This window comes from Canis lupus, chromosome X (assembly GCF_011100685.1).
Source record: "Canis lupus familiaris isolate Mischka breed German Shepherd chromosome X, alternate assembly UU_Cfam_GSD_1.0, whole genome shotgun sequence".
Taxonomy (NCBI): Eukaryota; Metazoa; Chordata; class Mammalia; order Carnivora; family Canidae; genus Canis; species Canis lupus.
The window spans coordinates 93,277,582-93,290,675 of NC_049260.1; the positions used below are offsets into that span (position 1 = coordinate 93,277,582).

The window sequence follows — 13,094 nt, forward strand, 5'->3', positions numbered from 1 at the left end:
TCCCCAATAAAATCTTTTTAAAAAATAAACTATTCTATAAGAGTTTATTAAATGTCTTAAAAATGCCTTATCAGGATGGCTATAATTAAAACAATATGTGTTGGTGAGGATGAAGAGACACTGGAAGCCTCATACATTGCTATGGGAAAATAAACTAGTTCAACCTTTTTGGAAAACAGTTTGGCAGTTCTGCATAATGTTAAACATAGAATTGCCATAAGATTCAGCAATTTCTCTCTTAGGTATACACCCAAGAGAAATAAAAACATATGTCCACACAAAAACTTGTATGCAAATGTTCATGGCAGCATTATTCATAATAGCTAATTAGGTTAGAAATAACCTAAATACCCTTCAACTGGTGAATAAATAAACAATTACAGCATATCCATACAATGGAATATTATTCAGCCATAAAAAAGAATGAAGTACTGGTACTACAACATGGATGCTAGATGCTACAGATGCTACAATGTGGATTAACCTTGAAAATATTAGGCTTGGGGTGCCTGGGTAGCTCAGTTGGTGAAGCTTCTGCCTTTGGCTCAGGTCATGATCCCGGGGTCCTGGGATTGAGTCCCGCATCATGCTCCCTGCTCAGTGGGGAGCCTGCTTCTCTTTTTCCCTCTGCCTACTGCTCCCCCTTACTTGTACGCTCTCTCTTTCTGTCCAATAAATAAATAAAATGTTTTTTAAAAAGAAAAGAAAAGAAAATATTAGGTTCAGTTAAAGAAGCCAGTCACAAAAGACTACATATTGTGTAGTTACATTTATATGAAACGTCCAGAATAGGCAAATGTATAGAGACAGAGAGTGGATTAGTGGTTGCTAGGGGTTGAGAAAAGCGAAGAATAGGATATGACAGCTAATGAGTACAGGATTTCTTTTTGGGGTGCTGAAAATATTCTAAAATAAGAATGTGGCAGTGGTTGCCCAATTCCATGAATATACCAAAACTTTCGAATTGTATTCTTTAAAAGGGTGAATTTTATAGTATATAAATTATATCTCAAGAAAGCTGTTATTTAAGGGACTTTGATCAGAAAAAATTATGTGTGTTTATTTTCTTGGCTCTTTTTCTGTCGTTAATTTCCAATATTATTGCATTGTGACCAGAGAATGCTACTTGTATGATTTCTACATTTTTGCAGACTAATACATGATTCATTTTTTTAAAATGTTCGATGGGTATTTGCAAAGAATATATTCTATGTTCGTTTTTTTTATATTATTATTATTTTTTTTAAGATTTTATTTACTTATTCATAGAGACACAGAGAGAGAAAGAGGCAGAGACACAAGGCAGAGGGAGAAGCAGGCTCCATGCAGGGAGCCCGACGTGGGACCTGATCCCGGGTCTCCAGGATCACACCCCGGGCCGCAGGCGGTGCCATAAACCGCTGTGCCACCAGGGCTGCCCTGTTCGTTTGTTTTTTAAAATTTATTTATTTATTTATTTATTTATTTATTTATTTATTTATTTATTTATTTATTTATTTTCCCTGTGTGTGTGTGTGGTGTGTGTGTGTGTGTATCACATCTTTATCTATTTATCTATCAGTGGACACTTAGGTCGTTTCCATATTTTGGCTGTTGTAAATAATGCCACAATGGGTGCTCCTGACTGGCTCAGTCAGTGGAGCATGTGACTCTTGATCTTGGGGTTGTGGGTTTGAGCCCCAACTTGAGTGTAGAGATAATCTTTGTTTTTTAAAGATGTTATTTATTTATTCATGATAGTCACAGAGAGAGAGAGAGAGAGGCAGAGACACAGGCAGAGGGAGAAGCGGGCTCCATGCAGGGAGCCCGATGTGGGATTCGATCCCGGGTCTCCAGGATTGCGCCCTGGGCCAAAGGCAGGCGCCAAACCGCTGTGCCACCCAGCGATCCCGAGATAATAAAATCTTAAAAGAATAATAATGCTGCAATGAACATGGAGTGCACATATCTCTTCAAATTGGTGTTTTTGTTTTTCTTTGGGTAAATACCCAGAAATGGAATTGACTGCATCATATGGTAGTTCTATTTTTAATTTTTTGAGGAACCTCCACACTGCCACTCCTTCTTTTTGAAATTCCCTTTCCTTGATTTATCTGGCACATCACTCTCCCAGCTTTTTTCATACCTCTTTGGTTCCTCCTTATCCTCCTTTCCAACCACTAAATGCTAACATTCAACTCAGTTTAGCCCTTCTCACTTTAAAAATCTCATCCAGGGTGATATTTAAAATCTCTAAATTTAAAAACTTTAAACTCTAAGGGCCCCTGGGTGGCTCATTTGGTTAAACGTCTGTCTTTAGCTCAGTTCATGATCCTGGTGTCCTGAGATTAAGCCCCACATGGGCTTCCTGCTCACTGACGAGCCTGCTTCTCCCTCTTCCACTGCTCCTCCTCTCTCACTCACTCACTCTCTCTCTCTCTCAAATAAATAAGTTAAAATTTAAAAATAAAAACTTTAAAATCTCAGTCAGTTGGGCATCTGACTCTTGCTTTTGGCTCAGGTCATGATCTCAGGGTTGTGGGATCAAGCCCTGTGTCAGGCTCTGCACTGGGTGTGGAGCCTGCTTAAGATTCTCTTTCTCTCCCTCTTCCACTACCCCTCCTCTAAAAAATTAATTAAGGGGCATCTGGGTGGCTCAGTCAGTTCAACATCTGCCTTGGGCTCAGATGATAATCCCAGAGTCCTGAGACTGAGCCCCAATCAGGCTCCCTACTCAGCTGTGAGTCTGTTTCCTTCCTCTCCCTCTGCCACTTCCCTCTCTCTCTGTCAAATAAGTTAATTAAAAAAATTTTAAAGATTTATTTATTTATTTATTTATTTATTTATTTATTTATTTATTTTTGATAGACATATATATAGAGAGAGATAGAGGCAGAGACACAGGAGGAGGGAGAAGCAGGCTCCACACCGGGAGCCCAATGCGGGACTCGATCCCAGGACTCCAGGATCGCACCCTGGGCCAAAGGCAGGTGCCAAACCACTGAGCCACCCAGGGATCCCCTAATTAAATAATTTTTTTAAATAAAAATAAAATCTCATCCAAATCAGGGACTTCGATTAGCAGCTGTTCATATATCTAATAAATTTATATCTCCAGCTTTTCTCTGAGCTCCAAACATTTTTATCCACGTGTCTACTGTACATCTCCTCTTGAATGTCTCAGAAGCACCTCAAATTCAACATATTCAAAACCAAACTCTTCCTCTTCCCTCTAAAAACCAAGAACAATAATATGGTCCTCTTGTAGTGTTCCTATCTCAGTGAATGGCACCATCATTCATCCATTTGCAAAAGCCAGAAACCAGGGAGTCATCCTTGCCACGTTCCCTCTCTCTCTTATTTTCATGCACAACCCGTCCTGAAGCCCTATCAATTTTGCCTACTAAGCATCTCTTAAAGCTCCGTTCTCTCTCGATGTCTACCACTCTCCACACCACTAAGGTACCTTTTTTTCTCACGACACATATAGTTGTGATCTTCTAATTGAGCTCCCTGCTTTGATGTTTGCCCCTCATCTAATACCTTTTACAGATGGAATAGTCTTTTCCACTTTTAATCTTTCCGATAATCCCTACTGTGCTTAGGATAAAGACACAAATCACCACCATAGCCTCTAGGGCCCTGCACAGCCTGGCCAATGATATCTATCTCATCAATGTCATTTTATAAAACTCTCCACCTGCTGAGTTACAGCTGCACCAGCTCTCTTTTGTCCCTCACATGCAATAAACGTCCTCCTGCCATAGGGCCTTTGCACATCCTTTCCCTCTGCTTGGAATGTCTTTTCTCCCTCCTCATCCAGTTAACTTCCATGTACTTTACAGGTCTCTGGGGAGGTTTCACTTGGGCAAGGAAGCTTGCCCTGACCTCTCATACCTTTTCTACAGAGCACTCATCACAGTTGTGATTTTACATGTATTTGAATTAGTATTTGAATAATTTGTCTCTGAGTAGACTGTAAATTTCACCGGCAGGCACCGAGGTTGTTTTGCTAGCTACTGTGCTCACAGTATGTAACACAATACCTGACACATATTAGGTGCTAAATATATCTTTTTAGAGGAAAGTAGGGGGAAAGATAGGAAAGGGATAAGGACAGAAGGAGGATAGGGAGGAAAGGGGGAGCAAGAGTGGTGACTATCCCCCCCGCCATGATTGGTTATTTGTAAATTTTTATTCTCCTCTTATTTCTTTTTTAATATATTTTATTTATTTATTTGACAGAGAGAGAGAGAGAGAGAGAACAAGCAGGGGGAACATGAGAGGGAGAAACAGACTGCCTGCTGAGCAGGGAGCTGGATATGGGGGCTCCATCCCAGGACTCTGGGATCATGACCTGAGCTGAAGGCACACACTTAACTGACAGAGCCACCCAGGTGCTCCTCTGCTCATGTTTCTTTTTTTTTTTTTTTAAGATTTTATTTATTTATTCATGAGAAACAGAGAGAGAGAGGCAGAGACACAGGCAAAGGGAGAAGCAGGCTCCATGCAGGGAGCCTGATACAGGACTCGATCCCGGGACTCCAGGATCACGCCCTGGGCCGAAGGCGGCGCTAAACTGCTGAGCCACCCGGGGATCCCCTCTACTCATATTTCTAATACATTTTGTTTTGTATATCTTTAATTCATTTGTCATATGCATTAATGTCCATGATTGTTACATGTTCTTGATGGAGTCTACCTTCTTTTTTTAATATTTTATTTTATTTTATTTTTTGTAATCTCTACACCAAATGTGGGGCTCAAACTCACAACCCTGAGATCAAGAGTCATATGCTCCACTGACTGAACCAGCCAGGCACCCTGTGTGTACTTTATATCAGTATGAAATGTCCCTTTGTCTCTTTCAATGTTCTTGGCTCTAAATTATATTTTCCTCTGATTCAGATGGTGCTCCTTTTATGCTAGCATTTGGACAACTAAAACTTTTACTATTTCTTTGCTTAATACTATTTCTTATATTCCACAGTGTTCCTCTTTGGGGGATTCATTTTTCATTTTGCTCTAATACCTACCTGAGTAATTCATAGAGGTTCTGAATCTGCCTTCAATGCATTCTGAATATACCTCAAAATGAGAATCTAAAAATTGGAGTTTTGTTCCATTTATTATTTCTTTTTTGGTTGTTGTTCCGTATATTATTTCTCTCCCCCTCCCCCTTCACCACTTAGGGGCAACTGTACTCTTTGTTCATTTTGGTTCTTCTCTTTTACATTGTAGATTTTCTCCAAATATTTTTTTTTAATTTTTTTTTATTTATTTACTTATGATAGTCACAGAGAGAGAGAGAGAGGGGCAGAGACACAGGCAGAGGGAGAAGCAGGCTCCATGCACCGGGAGCCTGATATGGGATTCGATCCCGGGTCTCCAGGATCGCGCCCTGGGCCAAAGGCAGGCGCCAAACCGCTGCGCCACCCAGGGATCCCCCTCCAAATATTTTTGGTAATCTTTTGTTGTCCATATATAGTAGTGAAAAAGGGACAAATCATTAGCAAACATATATAGCTTGCCTGAGTTTCTTGTGTCCCCCTGACTGGCCTGTCCCTTGAATAGGAAGGCTCTGTATGAGTGAGTTGTATGTGTTGCTTTAAAGTGGCTGAGTATGGAGGCTTCACTTTATTTTATTTTTAAAATGTATTTATTTCTTTTAGAGAGGGTGCATGCATGTGAGCAGGAAAAGAAGGGGCAGAGGGAGAGGGAGAATCCTCGAGCAGACTCCCCACTAAACGCAGAGCTGATTCAGGGCTGGAAACCATGACCCTGAGATCATGATCTGAGCCAAAATCTAGGCACTCTAGTTATCATATCTCCTTAAGCTCCTCTTGGCTGTGACCATTTCTTAGACCCTCCTTGTTTCGATTGTTGTTGACAATTCTAAGGAGTCTGGTCAGATATTTTGTAGATTCTCTTTCTTTCTTTTTTTTGTGGATTCTCTTTCAATTTGAGTTTGTCTGATGCATCTCCCATAGGTAGACAGGTTATGGATTTCTGGGAGGAAAACTACAAAAGTAAAGTGTCACTCTTATCACATCTCATCAGAGGTCGCGCTATCAGCATGACTTACCATTGATGATGTGAAGCCTGATTGCCTGTCTGAGGTATTGTGTATCAGTTTCCTTCTCTTCAGTACTACTCTTTTTCTCTTTCCAAATTCTGGTCTTCTTAAGGAAGTCATAATGTGCATCCTACCCTTAATGAGTGGAGAATTATATTCTGTGGCTTGAGAGAGTACCTACATAAATTATTTGGAATTCTGTACAGATTTGTTTACTCTCCTTTTGTTTATTTATTCACATATTTGTATCAGTGTGAATGAATCAATACCTATTTTATACTTGGGATTATAATCCAATGCTATTTTATTTTATTGCTCATATTGATCCAACTTTGGCTATTGGGAACTCTCAGCTAGCTCCTGTATCCCTTTGACATATCTGCCATTGTGGGTTATTTTTTGTCTGTATGCTTGTTTAGTTTTTGACAATTTGAAAAATTTGTGACACCCCAGGTTCATCTTATATTTTCCCTGCTCTGATCCTAGAGCCAGCCATTTCTTCGGGGAGCCCAGGTTCCTTCTATTGGAGAATGGAGGAAATTTGGTAATAGCTATTAAATTAAAAATCCACTTAAACTTCAATCTTGTAGCTTAAAGAAATATCATTGTTTTGAAAGAGGTATGTGCCAGCAATATTTTGTGTCTAAGCACTTTAAATATATTACTGTATGTGTTAATAATTCATTTAACAAATAGTTCTTGAATGCTTATCATGAGTTCAGCACTATTCTAGACTTTGGGAATACAGCAGAGATTTAGACAAAGTCCCTACCCTCTTGGAGCTTACATTTTAGTGGGAGAACAGACCGTCAACAAAACAAATATGGATAAATAATATTAATGTAAGGCAGTCCTGTCAGTCAGGATACTGTCAAAAAATAGATGGTACATTCAAACACAAGAATTGTTGAGTTTAGGGGTGCCTAGGTGACTTTGTCAGTTAAGTGTCTGACTCTTTGATCTCAGCTCAGGTCTTGATCTTCAGCATTGTGAGTTCTATCCTCATGTTGGGCTCCATGCAAGTATGGAACCTAATTAAAAAAAAAGAATTAAAAAAAAGAATTGATGAGTTTAATGAAAGATCATTTACAAAATTGTGAATGCAGTTAAGGGAAATAACAAGGAATGATTAAGCAGCCAAGATGGGAGAGGGATGAGGAGACATTACCACACCTTGGCATTAAGAGGCAAGAGGAGGGAGAATTTAACCGGAACCTGGAGAGAAACATAGTAATAGCAGAGACTCACTGGATAGGAGTGTGGCAGCTGTTGACAAAATCACAGGAGGGAGGGAGCTGGGAAATAAATACCACAACTTCAGTCTCTCCCACCCTTCTATGTCTTGAGGGTATCTCTTATAGGAAAAACCCAAAGGGGAAGCCAGAGGGCAAGGAAGCCTATTGTTGCAGGGCTCAGAGCAGAGTGGAAAGGCATAGAGTGGATCTGGACAAAGTAAGAGTGTTCAACATAGTAGTGATAAGTCTATGGGCAAAGAAGGCTAGAACAGATAGAATAAAATGGGGCACAATTTTAGATAGTATTAGGATAAGATGGCATTTGAGTAATGGCATGGATAAAGTGAGGGAGGGAGTCATGGGGATATCTGAGAGAAGCACATTCTAGATGGAACAAAGGGCAAAGGCCCTGAAGTGTTATTCATATGCACAATGAAATATTATACAATAAAAATAAATGAACCATAGCAGCATGCAAATATACATGGATGAATCTTAAAAAATTAAATTTCGAGAGAAGGGCAGCCAGGTGGCTCAGTGGTTTAGCGCCGCCTTCAGCCCAGGGTGTGATCCTGGAGACCCAGGATCGAGTCCCACGTCGGGCCCCCTGCATGGAGCCTGCTTCTCCCTCTGCCTGTGTCTCTGCCTCTCTCTCTGTCTCTGTTTCTCATAAATAAATAAATAAATAAATAAATAAATAAATAAATAAATAAAAATTCTTAAATAAATAACATTTTAAAAAATTAAAAAAAAAAGACCTGAGCTAAAACCAAACATCAGAGGCTTAACTGACTGAGCCACAAAGGTGCCCCTATATTATGACTTATGTTCTAAAAGGTTCACTCTAAAAAAATAAAAAAAGGTTCACTCTATTTGTTGTGTAAAAAGTAGACTGTAAGGTGGGGGCAGACACAGGAATGGAAGCCAGAGGCAATTTTAAAGGCTAATTTGGGAGCCAGGGTGAGAGATGATAGCAAATTTGACTAGGTCACAGTGGTGGAGGTATGTGAGAAGTGATCATATTTTAGATAAATGTATATTTATATATATAAATAAATGTATAAGCTCTAGGTGCAACATGGACCTTGAACTCGCAACCCTGAGATCAAGTGGTACATATTCTACTGCTTGAGCCAGCCAGGCTCCCCAGATTTTGGATATATTTTGAAAGTAAAGGTGATAGTATTTGCTGATGGACTAGATACAGGATGTGAGAGAGACAACTTAGATGATTTTTGACTCAAGAAGATAAGTGGGTGGAATTGCTATTTACTGAGAAGGGAAGACAGCAGGCTGGGCGATGGGGACAGAATGGGGGGTGTACAGAGCCATAAAGATGAGAATGGCTGAGATGAGGGATGGCTAGGGAGTCTGGGGCTTCTTATGGGACTAACATAAATGGAGATAGATGTTATAATGAAAGCAATCCCTGGTGGACTCAAGGTAGATAGTGATGGTGAGGTTGTAGGGAGCACTGCGTGATTGGTGCTTCCACTTGACTCTTGTAGATAGAAGTGAGGAAGTTTGGGGAGGCTTGAAATTTGCCCCACCCTGGGCCTCTTTTGACTACTGTTGACAGTGGGTAAAAACCTCCAGAAGGTTTTAGCCCCAGTGTGAGTTTGTTCTTGGCTTCTGCCAGGGGCAGGGATGTGTATGGGGTCCCCAGTGACCTCCTGTTGATGCAGTTGAGGACTTTGAGGTTAAGATAAGTGTCAGAGCACAGGGCCCTGATCCCTGATGAGAGGCCAGTGGAAGGTCTGAGGAGCACTGGAGTTCTATGGCTCCATCCTATCCTTCAATCCTCTCGTAAGTGACCATCAGAAGGAGAATACTTAAATCAATTACGGTACATACTATGGAATGTTCTACAGCCATCGAAAGCAATGAACTGTATTTATCTAATTGTCTCTCATCTATGATCTGACAGAGAAAAACTGGGAGAGGAGCAGGCCCCACGCAGCCACGACGTCGTCGAGCCTGGTGACCTCGTCTTCAAATCCCTGGTGATCGGCAGAGCGGGAACCAGCAGATCCCGTCTCCTGCAGCGGTTCATTGGGAAGTTCAAGCAGGACTCCAAGCGCACTGGAGGTCGGCTGGTCAGCGTGGGCGGGCAGCGCGTGACGGTCCGCGCTGGGGACGCAGCGGGCCGGCGCTCGTGGTCGTCGACGCCGAGGTACTGGCGAGGGGCCCTGCGGGGGTGCGGCGTCCCCAGCCCGAGCCGCTAGTCTCCCTGGCCTGCGTCGTCGTGGGCGGCCTCCGTGGCAACCGGAAGGGCGTGGCCGCGGGCGGTAGGCGGCTTCCCTGGAGCCTCCCGCTGCGGGTGACGGAGCCCACGTGCCTGGAGACCGGCGCCCTCACGGGTGAGAACGGGGGAGAGGCTTTCCTGAAGCGAGAGCCGCGACTCAGGCCAGCGGGAGCCCGAGAGGGTGGCTCGGGCATTCGCATTCGGTAGGCCCCCAGCCGCGGGGCTGCTGAGGCGGGCGACTTCCGGCCGGAGCCCAGACCCAGGCCCTGGGACGCGAGCCCCTCCTCTGCCCTGGCCCCAGACCAACTGCGCCGCCACCTGTCCCCTTCCCTGGCCTGCTGGCGCCTGGCCGAGGGCAAGACTGAGTCCGTGCCCACTGCTGCTGCCCCTGTCTTGGCTAACCCCTGACCCCCCTGAACTCCCAGCCATACTGAAGAGTTCCCAGAGCCTGAGACCAGGGCATATGGCCCAGCTCCGCGCCATTGTGAGTGTTATTTATTGCCTGGAGGCCTGTCCAGTCCCCACTCCACCCCCATAAAGCATTGTTTCCACACATGATAAAACCTCCAAGATATATTTCACCCATAAAGTGAAAAAAGCAAAATAACATGCATAGTATGATCCTACCTATGTTTTTAAGAAGCATGTATGTACAATATATATGTAAATATACCAAAGACTTTCTGGAAGGATACACGCAAAACTATCACTAGTTATTACCTATGGGGAAGGAAGGGAAACAAAGGAAAAGCTGAGGACGGTGACGTGGAGTGGGGCAGGGAAGCACAGGGGAGAGGAGGACTTTAAGTGTTGTGATTTAGAGAGCAGAGTTGTGACTACCTGGGTTCAAATTCAGATTCTGGTACTTCATAGATTGCTGATCTTGGACACGTTACTTAACGTCCTTTTTCCTCAGTTTCTTCATTTGTAAAATGGAAATAATAGTAGCATTTACTTCATAAAGTCACTCTGGGAATTAAATTAGTTGATATGTGAAAGCACTTGCTACACTGCCAGGCACAGGGTAAGTATTCAGTAGCGCTATTATTATTGTCATTGTACTTCTGTGTCATTTGAATATTATAAGATGTGGGCATAATGTATTTTATTTGAAAAAGCTGAGAGGAAGGAGCCAGTAGAGAGAAAGAGGTTGAATATATAGGAAAGAGGTAATAATAGATTGAGTAAGGTTATTGAGGACCCATATTTAAATGAGATCTGGAACACAGACAGAGGAATTAGCCTGGATTGGACCAGGGATATCTCTCGTTTTAACAGTAGAAGGATGGCTGTGAACATACTCCTAGTTTGGTAGTTGTAGGTAGTAGGAAATTGGTTTTCCATGTGCAGACTCTGTCTTCTTTTTTAATTTCTTTTTTTTTTTTTTTGAGAGAGAGAGAGAGAGAGAGAATCTCAAGCAGACTCCATGCTGAGTTTGAAGCCTGATGCGGGGCTCAATCTCATGACCACTGAGATGATGACCTGAGTCAAAATTACGACACTTAACCAACTGAGCCACCCAGGCACCTCAATACTTCTTTCTTTAAGGGATGAGTTATTTGGTAAGATTGCAGGGGCTACTGAGGAATCAGAGTTTTGAGAATGGAGAAACTTTGAAATAATCATTGGAGAGAATAAGAGAGTGGGCTGAAAGCAGGAAAGGATTCCCCAGGAATACTGCTAGTCCACTTGTGGTTGGCAACTACAAATTCAGTGTGGTACCAATTTATTCAACTATGTGCTTTTTCTCTTGCAGTGTTGAATGACTCTAAGGTGGAGAGGAGAGACTGTGAACCGATGCCAGGATCTTCAGTGAATGAATAAAGGTATCAAAGTGTAACCAAATAGTATGAAACTTAGAGGAAGAATCAGGGTTTTTCACCTGAGGGTAAAGGAAGAATTATCCGGAGGTTGTAATATGGATGGAAAAGGATGCCTGTCTTACCTCCAGACTCTTCGGTACATGCATGTATTGATATAAGTCACTTTCACTTGAAAGAGCTGCAAGGGAAGTTCTATCCTCATGGAAAATCCATGAATATTCAGGGATGAGCTGGAGGATGGTAGGAGAGTTTGTTAATCACGGAATGGTGTTCTAGAAGCCACAGCAGAAACACCTGGAAGTTAAGGTACAAGTGAAAGGTCAGGTGGGGGGAGAAGAAACAGGGAAACATGGGGAAAGCAGTAACAATATAGTAATTAATAGTAACAAAAAATAGGGGTGCCTGGCTGGCTCAGTCAGTAGAGCATGCAACTCTTAGTCTCAAGGTCGTGAGTTCAAGAAACACACTGGGGGTAGAACTTACTTAAAAAAAATAACAATGCTTCGTATGAATTATCTCATTTAATCCTCATAGCAACCTCATAAAATAGAGCCTTTATCCTATAGATGAGAAGACAAGCACAGAGTTCCAGTCACTTGTCCAAGATTACATAGTAAATAAGTTGGATTGGGTGCTTACATGTTGTCTAGTGACAGAGGAAAACAAGGAGGTGAATGAGCATGTGAGTTTGACTTATCACAACTTTGGCAGGACGGTTAGTCCTAACAGTCTTCTCCTACATAGAAGGCTGTTAGCTCTCTCCAGATTTACCTGTATTTGGCACTGGAGGCAGGAGCTGCTGTTTTGTTGGTGTTCTTTATATTGCTCAGTATTGAAGGATTCAGACATCAGTGGGCCCAGTGCATTTTCTCACCTGTGCTCTGCAGAGTGATTTGTGGTAGGGGTAGTGGTGTGATTCTTAAGTAAGCTGTGCCCTTGTAGGGGTTATAAAGCCAGGCTGCAGAGAGCTCTAAGGTGTAAGGCTGAGAGGCAGTTTGTGGGAGAAGTGAACTTAATGGAAGACGTCACAGGCTGTAGATTCTGAGAGATGTGAGCCCCAGCGGGGGTCTGGCAGTGGCCCAATTCTTTCTCGCAGTGAAAGCAGTTCCTCCAGTGTTCAAAGCTGTGGCCCAGCTCCTAAAGAAACGTCTCTTTACTGGGTGCTCAAGGGTTTTGGTGCCATGCTTGTTGCTCAAGGAAGCTTATGAAAAGGAAAAAGTAGTCTTACTGCACGTTTCCCTGGGCAGCATTTTAGAGCCTTGTGTCAAGATGACCCTGAAAAATCCTTTCCAAAGTTTAAGAAGGCAAATACATTTGCTAAACACTTAATGTGTACTATAGCTAGGTTATTTATTTTATAAAAATGTATGATAGACTTGGGTTTTCTGTGTGCTATGTTGCATGTACATTAAAGAACCATATAAGTTGCACAGAACACTTATGCTCAAATGACAGCACAGAGAGCATATATGTTCAAAACATAAAGGGCCTTCATAACTACTTATTGCATGAATAAATGAAGTTCATTATTTTACTTTTTTAAAAAGATTTATTTATTTATTTATTTATTTATTTATTTATTTATTTATTTATTTATTTATTTATTTTAGAGAGACAGAGAACGCACAAGCGGGAGGGGCAGAGGGAGAAGGAATCTTCAAGCAGACTCCGTGCTGAATGCAGAGCCCAAGGCGAGGCTCAATCCCACCACCCCAAGTTCATGACCTGAGCCAAAA

The 13,094-nt window shown here is 42.2% G+C and overlaps 1 long non-coding RNA gene across 1 annotated transcript; it reads left to right on the top strand.

The window, feature by feature from the left end:
* The first annotated feature begins 9,581 nt into the window (after positions 1-9,581).
* On the top strand, positions 9,582-13,025 carry LOC111094921. Its single transcript, XR_005386422.1, has 3 exons — positions 9,582-9,650; positions 11,292-11,361; positions 12,969-13,025. It is a non-coding gene; the product is annotated as an uncharacterized LOC111094921 (long non-coding RNA).
* Positions 13,026-13,094: the final 69 nt, after the last annotated feature.